Genomic DNA, 12,624 nt, shown 5'->3' on the forward strand with positions numbered 1-12,624 from the left:
TTCAGTCTGTATGTGTCCCTAGGTCTGAAGTGGGTCTCTTGCAGACAGCACATATATGGGTCTTGTTTTTGTGTCCATTCTGCGAGCCTGTGTCTTTTGGTTGGAGCATTTAATCCATTCAGTTTAAGGTAATTATCGATACGTATGTTCCCATTACCATTTTCTTAATTGTTATGGGTTTGTTTTTGTAGGTCCTTTTCTTCTCTTGTGTTTCCCACTTAGAGAAGTTCCTTTAGCATCTGTTGTAGAGCTGGTTTGGTGGTGCTGAATTCTCTTAGCTTTTGCTTGTCTATAAAGCTTTTGATTTCTCCATCAAATCTGAATGAGATCCTTGCTGGGTAGAGTAATCTTGGTTGTAGGTTCTTCCCTTTCATCATTTTAAATATATCGTGCCACTCCCTTCTGGCTTGTAGAGTTTCTGCTGCAAAATCAGTTGTTAACCTTATGGCAGTTCCCTTGTATGTTATTTGTTGTTCTTCCCTTGTTGCTTTCAATAATTTTTCTTTGTCTTTAATTTTTGCCAGTTTGATTAGTATGTGTCTTGGCGTGTTTCTCCTTGGGTTTATCCTGCCTGGGACTCTCTGTGCTTCCTGGACTTGGGTGGCTATTTCCTGTCCCATGTTAGGGAAGTTATCAACTATAATCTCTTCAAATATTTTCTCAGGTCCTTTCTCTCTCTCTCCTCTTTCTGGGACCCCTATAAAGTGATTGTTATTGCGTTTAATATTGTCTCAGAGGTCGCTTACGCTGTCTTCATTTCTTTTCATTCTTTTTTCTTTATTCTGTTCTGTGGCAGTGAATTCCACCATTCTGTCTTCCAGAATTATTCTGCCTCAGTTATTCATTCTTCTGCCTCAGTTATTCTGCTATTGATTCCCTCTAGTGTATTTTTCATTTCAATTATTGTATTGTTCATCTCTCTTTGCTTGTTCTTTAATTCTTCTAGGTGTTTGTTCTTCAGTTCTTGCAGGTCTTTGTTAAACATTTCTTCCATCTTCTCTATCTTTGCCTCCATTATTTTTCCGAGGTCCTGGATCATCTTCACTATCATTATTCTGAATTCTTTTTCTGGAAGGTTGCCTATCTCCACTTCATTTAGTTGTTTTTCTGGGCTTTTATCTTGTTCCTTCATCTGGTACATAGTCCTTTGCCTTTTCATTTGTCTGTCTTTCTGTGAATGTGGTTTTCGTTCCACAGGCTGCAGGATTGTAGTTCTTCTTGCTTCTGCTGTCTGCCCTCAACAGTCCTATTTTTCCAAGTTCTGATTAAAATGCCTATAGGGCACACAGTTGAGGATGTCAAATAGGTAATTGGTTAAATCAGTTTTGAGCTAAATCTAGAGGTCAGGGCTAGAGAATTATTTCATAGAGACTGTATTTAAAACCAAAGTTCAGATGAGGTCATATGGGAGAATATTTGGACAGAAAAGAAGATGAAAGATAAGTTTGGTGTACTCACACTTCAGTGATTGAGAAGAGGAGAGGGAACTAGCAAAAGTGATTGAGAAGGAACGGCCAGTGAGGTGGAAGCCAAATTGGGAGAAATCAGGAGATGGGAATATTTCAAGAAAAAAGGGGTGAACAGCCATTCCACATGCTGCTGAAAGGTCAGGCCAGATGAGTATACAGAAATAATCATTTGAGTTAGAAATGTGGAAGACACCTTGGTAAAAGTGGTTTCAGTGGAATTGGGGTGGGGGGCGGGTAGGTGTGGGAAGAAGCCTAATTGGAAAGGATTGAGAGGAGACTAGAAGGCAAAGAAGCAGAAATATATTCATTTAGATAGTTTTTTCAAGAATTTTGCTAGGAGGTAGAACAGAAATATGGATGGGTAGAGATGAATGGGGGGTTATACTACAGTAACAAAAACCAAATAAAATCATGAGAAAACTTGACTGTATTACCTGTCAGTAGCTAGAGTCAGCCATGGCCCTGCACCATGGGTCTTCTGATTTCTGGACAGAAGCCGACAGAGCTCTCCCAAAGTAGGATATGCTCCTTTGATGGAAGAGGGAAGGAGCAAGAAACAGAACTGTACTATGCCTCAAGTCTTCAGCTTGCACTTGTCATAATTTACGTTTGTTCACATTCTATTGACCAAAGCAAGTTACATGACTAAGCTCAATGTCAGTGAGGTAGAGACATATACTCCTCCTGCAGAAGGCCCTGCACTTCTCATGGTAATGGAAAGGTATGTATGCTTGTCCTCTAAGGAAGACGTAGTGATTGGTTGGGAGCAGTAATGCAATCTGCCCCCTAAACATACACATTTTTTGATGGGTGAAGTAAATCATGTTTGTATGCTGTTAAAAATAATGCAAGAAATAGACACATTAATTACAGAAAAAAAGCTTGTGAGAACATAGGTGCATTTTTAGGAGTAAGGGCATCTTATTAATAGGAGGAAAGGCTTAGAGAGAGTATAGATATTAAAAGGTTGGTAGTTTTGCCATGTGTTTTATAATAAGACTTCTTCCTTTCTAAATTTTGCTTCTGTTCTGAGTTTCCAGTAATTTCTAAGATCAGGGTACATGGGAGGTATATTTTGCAAAACTTGAATGTTTAGGAATCTTCCTTTGTTGCCGTCAACAAAAACAAATAGTTTGGTCCAGAGTTATTTTTTAATCTTCAATTGTCTAGAGACATTGCTACATCCTTGTAGTAATTAGGATTATAGAGGAGGTTAGAGCTAAGATCTCGTTATCTCCAGGACATGCCTCTTGTATGTTAGAGCAGCTCAGTACATACTTATTGAATGAGTGCATGCTTGAACCCCACCCATCACATTTTGTGGGCAACTTTTTAATGACTAATTCTTTAATATTTTAAAATTTGTTCATCTCTTTTAGCTCTGGGAGAATGAAACCCAGTTCCCTTTAATGAATACAAGGTATGAAAGGAAAAGATAAATCTTATAAGTATATGCTTTGAGAATGAAGTTCTTTAAAATGTAGATATATTAGGTACAATTAAAAACTCATATATAAGTTTAGCCTCTTTTCTGAGAACAGGTGAGGGAAAGTTATGTATCTATTAGGGTGGTAAACAGCAGGGCTTTTGCAGTGAAAACTGGATCTTCCTTATAATGTATATATTAAGAACATCAATCTTAGTAATAACTTCTACTAGATGAACACATATGAATGATTTCATCTACCTAGAGTTAAGAAATGAAATCATTTCCTTCTCATAAAAATATCCTTTTCTTCATAGCAAAGGTATAAGGTAGTAGCTCAAGTAATTATCACTGAAGAATGAGAATGCCTACTTAAAGTATTCTTGTATAGATGATTTTCTTGCTCTCTTCACTAAGCAAAGCCTTTTGGATTGGAGAGATGGCTACGAATGCTCAAGTGTGTGGGCACTTCAATATGCAATGGAATTTTTCAGCAGATTTTGAGCTATTGAGTTGCCACTTGTCTTCTCTGAGAACCATGATTCTTAATTATGAGAAACCCATTTTGACAAAGATCAAGAGTGGCAGAGACTTAAGTGGGAAAGTTAGCTGTCAGAATATCATCTGTCTCCCATTTTTCTGAATTTGGGAGAGTATTTTGGAACAAAGTCCCAATTTCATAGCTATTACTCCTTCACAGATAAATTGGCAGTGATTTGGGAGAGAGGCTCATGACATTTCTGCCCAATAATTTTTAATGATTCTTTTAAAAAAATCCACTGGGTTCATTTCTGAAACTTAGGTGTTGTCTCAGTCCCTAGCAAACTCAGAGACCTCTCTGGGAGACAGCAAGTCTTCTACTGCAGCTTGGACACAGATGGACCCAAGTTTGAAAACTGTCCTGCCGCTTACTAGCTGACTGACATTGGGCAAGTTTCTTTACTTTGCTGAAGCAGGTTTAACTCTTCTATAAGCAAGAATACTAGTACTTGTCTTACTAATTCATTTATTTACTCTTTCAATAAACATGAAGTACTTATTATATTTTCATACCTGAGTTGTGTGTACTAGGGATGCATATATAATAGCTAATGTTCGGTGAGTATTAACCAAGTGCAAGCCCATTCTAAATATATCTCCTTTATTTTTCCCATCAGCTTTATGAGTAAAATAGATACCCTAATGCTCATTTATCAGATAAGGAAGCTCTGCTTAGAGTTTAAGTAACTTGTCCAAGTTATATAAAGTAGAAAGCAGGGAGACTAAAATTCAAACCAAGACAGCTTTCAGTTGAGAGTGCATGTTCTTAACCACTGTACTATACTGTAAAGATGCAAAGATACAATCCCTGCTGCTAGTGTGGACACAGAGAAGGAAGATACAATCCCTGCCGCTAGTGTGGACACAGAGAAGAAAACAAACAGTCCTGTTAAATGGATGTGCAAAGTATCCAGGCATTTTGGAGAAACAAGCCCTTAGTTCCCTGGGATCAACTTTGGTTTGAAATCTAAGACCATGATAAATCTATGAAAGTTTAACCTGTAATCTTCGGATTGCTGCTGATTTCAGAGTCACTGGTATCAGAAACATACATACATACTAGAGCTTTAGAAATGTCAGTATTTATCATTTTAAAGTCAGACTCTCCATAAAAATTCATGATGTCTCAGTGATAAGTACCAGAAATTATACCAAATGTCTGCTTTTGGTAAATACTTAGTCCATGCCACCATTTACATTAAAGGATGACTGGACTTTTTAAAAGATTCTGATATTTGTAATGACTGATACTATTAAGAATACACTTCACGGGCTTCCCTGGTGGCACGGTGGTTGAGAGTCCGCCGCCGATGCAGGGAACACGGGTTCGTGCCCCGGTCTGGGAAGATCCCACATGCCGCGGAGCGGCTGGGCCCGTGAGCCATGGCCGCAGAGCCTGCGCATCCGGAGCCTGTGCTCCGTAACGGAAGAGGCTGCAACAGAGAGAGGCCCGCGTACTGAAAAGAAAAAAAAAAAAAAGAATACACTTCACAGGAAATATGCTGATATTATTTTCATTAATCAAGTGCATATTTTAATAAAAATAGGAAAAGTGATTTTTATGAGCACATTATAGGAGGATGTGATGCGTGAACTGTACTGTAAAGGCACCGATAAACTAGCATGAAACAAACGAAAATGGTACATTTTTAATGACTTGAAGTTTGGGTCAGATAAAATGAAATAGTAAAGTTTTGAATTAATAGCACACCACAAGCTTGGAAACTTGCATGCAATCCAGTGTTTTATGCTATTAACTTGAAAGCAAAAATGGCTTCTGTAAAACATTGCCTTTTGTTAATTAGACAACTTCAGGCCTTTGAACATGAATCATTAACTGCTGGTATTGCCCTAAGGACAAATGTTTATGATCTCCTGGGGCTTTTAAATATAAAGAAGAGGGGAAAACAGTGAGGAAAGGAAGGTGCTTATTTCTCAGTTTTAGATTATCCAATTATTTTAAGTAGAGAAATATTATTAATAGGGTCACTTAAAATAGAACTAAGCGGGAAAATAGGAAGAAAGCATCTCAGTTGCAGCCATGAAATTTTGACAATTAAAAAAATAAAAATTATGAAAAAATAGCTATTTATTATTTTAATGGTGACAGGAGACTAATGGAAGTTCCTGTATGTGAGGAAAATATGACTTGTGCCAGCAACATCTATGTCACTACCGACTCTGGAACTCTGTTTGCAAGGAAACCCATCAGCCATTATTAAGGAATCCTGTGATGTTCTTGGCAAACACTATGTAGATTGAAAGGAAATTTCATTATATCTTTAAATATTTAAATACTTGGATTCATAGTTCACTGATCTTGAACAGCCTCGCTCTCATTTCAGGTTTCTTTTGCTCCTTGGGTCTTTATTAATGGTGATTTTTGCATTTATTACATCACAGAGAGAGGGATTTTTTCCCCCTAAGTAGGTTTACTTCCCATGTACTGTTTTTTGTTAGTGAGGCTGAGTGCTTTATCCAGCAATCCAGACTATGTGATGGGAACATTTGCAGGATTATCTCTTCGATGCTCTGGTGTCACTATCCACTGTACACATGGTGGGGAAAGGGACATGTGTCCTAGTTTATTCTGCAGAACTATATATAAACAGGCCTAGCCCACTTTCCTCTGCTCTCCTACTCCTCTGGGGCTTCTGCTAGTGGAAACAAAAAGTGTAGAGATGGTAGGTCAGAAGCAAGGTGTTGCACATTTCACTGACATGGAGAGACATCAGCACGTGGAGATTAGAGACGGGGTTTAAGGAGAAATGGAGTGAGGAGGTCACAGCAGAGAAAAATGACTCTTCCACACTCTATAATATGCAAAAGGCCATGTTTAAAGATTGGAGATATTTTTGTTTATTGCTTTGACAGCTTAAATTCCCTGGGCTTTCTCTGAAATTATGCAAGGGTCAGGTTGGATTTTTCTTTCTAACCCTTTTTTCTTCCCTTTCTTTCCTCCTCGGTGCTCTTCTGGCTCTTCCTCCTGTTCTGCTCCTAACAACTGACGGGCCAGTAAGTGGAGGTTGGAAGGTCTGACCAAGCTACTCCTTGCCCTCTCTTCCTTGCTTGCCTCTGTCCTTCAAGCCATGAATGAACTAATGGCAGCATATTTGTATCTTTTTTGCCTGACCATTTCATAGCATTCCTGTGTTAAAAACCTTCCATGTGAGTCACCATTTCTTTCTGCTTCAGCATCCTGGCCCTGTAAACCTGCCTGTCCCCTGTCCTCTTCCTCATATCTCACTTTCCTATGACCTATCCCTTGCCTCCATGAGAAGGTATTTTTCCTTTATCTTTTTCTTGTTCTTTTTCTTTATGTGCTCCATTTTAATAAAAGTGGTGTCCCTTTTGCATTGGCTGGTGACATTTCATGATAGTCTTCAGGCAGTAGAAGAGAGGAACATATTTTAAATGAAAGGACCAGGCACCATGTGCTCAGATTGCCTTTGTTGGGTACAAGCCATTTTGCATGGCTAGTGGTCTTCTTTGTGTATGGGTGGTTATTAGATGTTTAATGACCATTGCTATTAGCACTTTAGGTGGTCTTAGATTTTGGGTGAACAGTTTGAAATCTGGCTACATTAGCTAAGGTCTCATTATAGGAAGGCATATTTCTACCTGTTTCTAAATGAGAGCCCAAGCAAGGTTTAGTTTTTGACTTGGATAGACGTTTTATTGGGGATGGGGGTCTTGGGGGAGTGTGGGTATGTTTTGTCAACAATTCTTATTAATCACACTTTTTGATCACTGATTCTGGGATTCTATTTCTTTCTGTTTGTCTGAAGCCTAGGAAGAGACTCGGTCCATAAGGGACACTCCTTAAGTGTTTGCTGAATGAATGAAGACAAAACGCAAGCACAGGAAAGGAGATCCACTGTAAGCAGAATGAAGCCGTCAGTCAGAGCAAAGAGGGACGGCAACATCTTCAATAGAAATAGTGAGTAAATGCAGAAAGTGTGTCTTGCTTTGTCTTTGTGACCTCTCAGTGCCTCAGTTTCTTCATGGATAAAATAAAGGGTCCGAGTTAGTTCAGTATTTTTAAAACTTTAGCTTTGTGCATGATAATCACCTTGTTGAAGTGTAGGGTCTGGGAACCCATCCTCAGGAGTCTGATATCACTGGTGGTTCTGGCTGGATATCAGGAGTTTGCATTTTTTACAAGCCCCATGGACCATTCTGAGAGCAGTGGTCCATGGATGATCTTTAAGTTCCTTATGTGCCTTAGAAACTCTCTTTCTACTTGTCCCAAGGTACTGACATCTACTAAAAGTCCTTGATGTCCTCATATAGTCATCATTTATGGTACTTCTTAAAACCCCTCATTACCCCCCATGTATACCCAGCAATTCCAATCTTCAGAAAGTTGTGGCTGCAGTGAAGCCAGAGTCCTTTATACAGAAGACGGCCTTCCGTGCTCGAGGAACTTCTTCCCTCAGAAGGGGCTGTGAGTGGGAAGCATTGTGACTGACCACCCAGGTCAGTGCTGTCCTACTTGGCTCCCACATGTGCATCTCTTTTTGGAGACTGCTGTGCTCAAGGTCACTGAGATAGTTCTAATAGAGCTGAAACCACAATGGGTTCAGCTGTTCAGCTTTTGAAATGCTGTGCTTTATGTGAACAAAGGTGACAGACCCTACATGAACCTTTGCTGCTGTTATTGTGGAAAAACTGGTACCTGTTTTCACCTCCCCTCATACCTTCCAAAATTCCTTTCAGTGATGAATATTCTTTAGCTGAGTTGGTGGATTATGGCACTCCTGACTTGAGCTCCAGTATACATGCCTTGAGTAAAATGACATTTATTTTCCTTCTGTGTCATTTTTTATATGATTTTTATAGGAATGCATTTTATAGTTCAATAGCCAGAAAAAGTGAATGAGCATGGGTAATCCTGTTCAATATCTCTTTCCTCCTAGTGCACTGGAATTTCTTTTTAAATCTGATAAATCTTTCCAAACAGCTTGACATTCCTCCCATCTCTTCCTTAGGTCACTCTTATTTTCTGGCTGGTGAGGAGTGCTTGTAGCATTCTGCAAATGCCTCTGCCTTAACCGGGCCTCGTGAAACATTTATCGTGGTCCTTTCACTCAAATTGCAAATATTGTCGTAAGAGTTCATTTCCATGATGTGTTTTGGGAACCAGTGTGTTGCCGAGTCAAGAATACACTGCTTGGAACATTGTAGATACCCATAAATGCTGTTGAATGAATGGATTAATGCCTGGATGCTGGGTGTCAAGGAGTTTAAAGTCTAGTCCTGGCTATGCTACTTATGAGTTTTGTCTCCTCAGGCAACTGACTCAGCCTTTCTGAACCTCAGTCTCCTAATCTATAAATGTGGAACTCAGAGCAAATTGCCTCTTTCTGCTAAAAAAAAAAATGCAGCAATTCTAATATAGGTCTAATGATTTAAAAAATCACCCTGGCTAGGTGTGGTTGTCTATAGAACGTTTGCCTCACTTCTGTGGATACTTTCAGCTGCATATTCAAAGTAACAAAATCCCAGACTGAAATGGCTTCAACAATAAGGACATTTATTATCTTACATACAGGAAGAAGAGAGGTAGTGCAGGCCTTATGTTTCAGCAATTCAGCAACTCAACAATGTCTTCAGGAGCTCAGGAGCTTTCAGTCTCTGAGGTGTGATCTCTCATATAACTGGTTCTCCTAGTAGCTGTATGTAAATTGGAGCATCATGCTTCTTTTTTCATATCCAGTGGGAGAGAAGAAAATCTCCTAGCCAACCACACAATATAATTTCTTCTCTTCAGGCTGTTTGGGCCAAGCGAAGACCTGTATCTGTCCTTGGATCAGCTGAGTCCTGGAGGACTTGAGTGGGGTGATTGGATTGGACTGGTCATCTGGGGTAGAAGGGACATTGGGGGCCCAACCACAATGTCTTCTGTACACTATTAACCATTATGCATTTGGTCTTGCAGTGCCAAGTAGAAGGCAAAATTTACTTTGAAGTCTTTATACATCTATATATGCTGTTCAGTGTACACTTGCCATTGGAACTGTGACACACCAAGAACCCAGTTGCAGGGTGGTCACTATATAGTGGGCACCTTTGATATATTTCAATCCATTCCTGGCACCTTATAAAAGACCCAGATGAAGTAAACAAAACACAGTCCCTCCTCTCGGGGAAAATAAAGTCTCATGGGAGAAGCAAGAAATAAATACCTGAAAAGGTAAATTAGAATACAAGGAAAGTGTATGTCTAGTGTCAAAATAACCATAACCATAAATAACCAATTACGAGACACCTGCTGTGTACCAGGCATTGTGGTTGGTGCTTTGAATATGTGGTTATATTTCATTCTTGGAACAACCTTCATAGGTAGACAGTGACATCACCACTTGGCAGAGGAGAAAACTGAGGCTCAGAGGGATTAAATACCGTGCCCAAAGTTATTCAGCTCGTTAATGCCAAGGCTGAAATTTGAACCTAGAACTGTCTGTCTCCAACACCTTTGCTCATTTCTGCTTCATCATGCTTTGGGCAATAGTTGAAAGTTGGACCAGAAGCTTCCAACCAATTAAGTCTTTTTACCATCCTATTTTAGCATGATGGGCTATAAGAGGGTGCCACTAAGAGGGCTAAAGTCACAGAACAGAAAAAGGGGATTATCACTGGTTGGGTTCTTCAGAAAAAGATGCTGAAATGGAGTTTGTGGTGCAGGGTGTATACTGGAGATCAGCACTTGGGAAGGAGCAAACAAAATTGGGCAGAGGAAGAAGGGAATGTGCAAGTAAGTATTGCTCTGCAGAGCGTCCTTCTTCCAGCTGAACAGTGAGGGCTTTGCACCCCACTTTGCTTAGTCACTGGATACAGGCTACCCTGGAAAAGGTGTGACCTCAGTGAGCCTGCTCCCTGGAGCTGAGGCAGGCCCTGGAGAAGTGACAGCTGGAGTTTGTCTGCTCACCACACTCCTTGCAACTAGGAAGCAAGGCCTTTCTTGAAGGGGATCTGGGCAGTGCATTTCTGTGTCTGTCATAGTGATGCTAAGGGCAAACTCTGACTATATCCCAATTCTGCACATATTCTGGTTTGTGTCCAATGAGTGTTACTACAAGTGGTGACTGGAGACCTGTTTGACTGAAATGGGTAGGAGCCTGGGAATGATAAGACTGCAGATGTCATTTCCATGCTTGCTAAAATGCTTGTAGGACATCTTTTAGTCTGGCCTCATTTATTTCAAACCAAGGTCTTATTTACTTCTCAAAGATGCAATTTCAGAACTGGGCCACATTGTATCAAAAGGCAGGAGCCATGTTTTCTCATCACAGCAATGAGATCAGGCCACACTAGGTCGCCAGATTTCATTGTTTTTCTGAAATTGGTGGATTTCTAGAATAGGGCTCTACTAAGGTAATTATGGGATGTTTGCAGGCTTTTAAAGGTCAGAAGTTAGTCTCAGGTAGTATGTTAATTAGATTGATGTAGTAATCATTTCACTATGTATATCAAATCTTGTTATATACCATAAATATATGATTTTTGTTTTTAAAAAAAGGACAAATATGGGCTCAGTGATAAAGCCACTCTTGGTGTGGCTAATAAAGCAAATACACATGATGCGATAAAGCATGGATCAGACAGGCTCATATTTGAATTCTGCATTCCAACGTACTTGTTGTATGACCTTGGGAAAGTTTCTCTCCAAATCTGCATCCTCATTTGTAGAATGGATTAGCTATTGCTGTTATTGATGTCATTATTATTTTGGTTCCCAAACATTTTACCCTCTTGGTTATTCTCTGCCTGTACTGCCTCTTAAAATGTGGAATTCAGAAAGGAATATAATATGCTGGACCTAGTATGACCAAAGTGGCATACCGTGAGACTCACCCTTCCTTGTCCTAGACGGTACACGCCTATGAACACCACAGAGTCTGCGGTAGCACAGGTAACAACCACACACATGTTGACTCAGTTGTGATCAATACCTGCAGGTCTTTTTCTCACAAACTGCAGATAAGTCAGGTTTCTCCTTGCCTCCCATCCATCGAATGCAATTGAATTAACTGAAAAGTAGGAGTTTACATTTATCTCATTTAAATCCCATGCTATTTCAAAAACGAGGGAGATGTTTCTCACCTATCACACACCCCAGCTGTACCTGCTGTCTGTGGTTTATGGTCCATGCAAAGCAGAGGGAAAAAGTTTACTGTTTACTTCTCCATTCAGGGACCCTGGCTGACCCCCTGACTCATCTACAGAGGCATTGGTTGCCAAAGTGACCTGGAGATGTCTTCTCTCCCATATTGCCTGCTTGCATTTTTGTGTCACAATTAGGAGATATGATAAAGTCTACACCACACTCATGTGCCCATAGAACAGGGATGGAGGAAGAGTGTAGGCTCTCCCTTCTCACTCAGATATCATATGCAATAATATTCCAAGTTAATTTGCAATGGCCAGCCAGGTCTGGAGTAGGACTTTCTGGCTCTCAAGGATGCTGGGGTCACTTTGAATGGGAGGTCAAGCCCAGTGCAGGTTAGTGGGGATATTTGCAAGCAAGCCGTGTGTACCTGTGAAAGAATCCTCCCAAACAGGTTTTGGGGCTGCCAATAGATTTTTGAGACTCTCCCCCACCGAATGTAAATTGGTACAGCCACTATGGAGAACAGTATGGAGGTTCCTTAAAAAACTAAAACTAGAACTACCGTATGACCCAGCAATCCCACTACTGGGCATATACCCTGAGAAAACCATAATTCAAAAAGAGTCATGTACTACAGTGTTCACTGCAGCTCTATTTACAATAGCCAGGACATGGACGCAACCTAAGTGTCTGTCGACAGATGAATGGATAAAGAAGATGTGGCACATATATACAATGGAATGTTACTCAGCCATAAGAAGAAACGAAATACAGTTATTTGTAGTAAGGTGGATGGACCTAGAGTCTGTCATACAGAGTGAAGTAAATCAGAAAGAGAAAAACGAATACCATATGCTAACACATATATAGGGAATTTAAAAAAAAAAAAGGTTCTGGGCTTCCCTGGTGGCGCAGTGGTTGAGCGTCCGCCTGCCGATGCAGGGGATACGGTTTTGTGCCCCGGTCTGGGAAGATCCCACATGCCGTGGAGCGGCTGGGCCCGTGAGCCATGGCCTCTGAGCCTGTGCGTCCGGAACCCGTGCTCCGCAACGGGAGAGGCCACAGCAGTGAGAGGC

The sequence above is a fragment of the Physeter macrocephalus genome, chromosome 18, assembly GCF_002837175.3.
Source record: "Physeter macrocephalus isolate SW-GA chromosome 18, ASM283717v5, whole genome shotgun sequence".
Classification (NCBI taxonomy): domain Eukaryota; kingdom Metazoa; phylum Chordata; class Mammalia; order Artiodactyla; family Physeteridae; genus Physeter; species Physeter macrocephalus.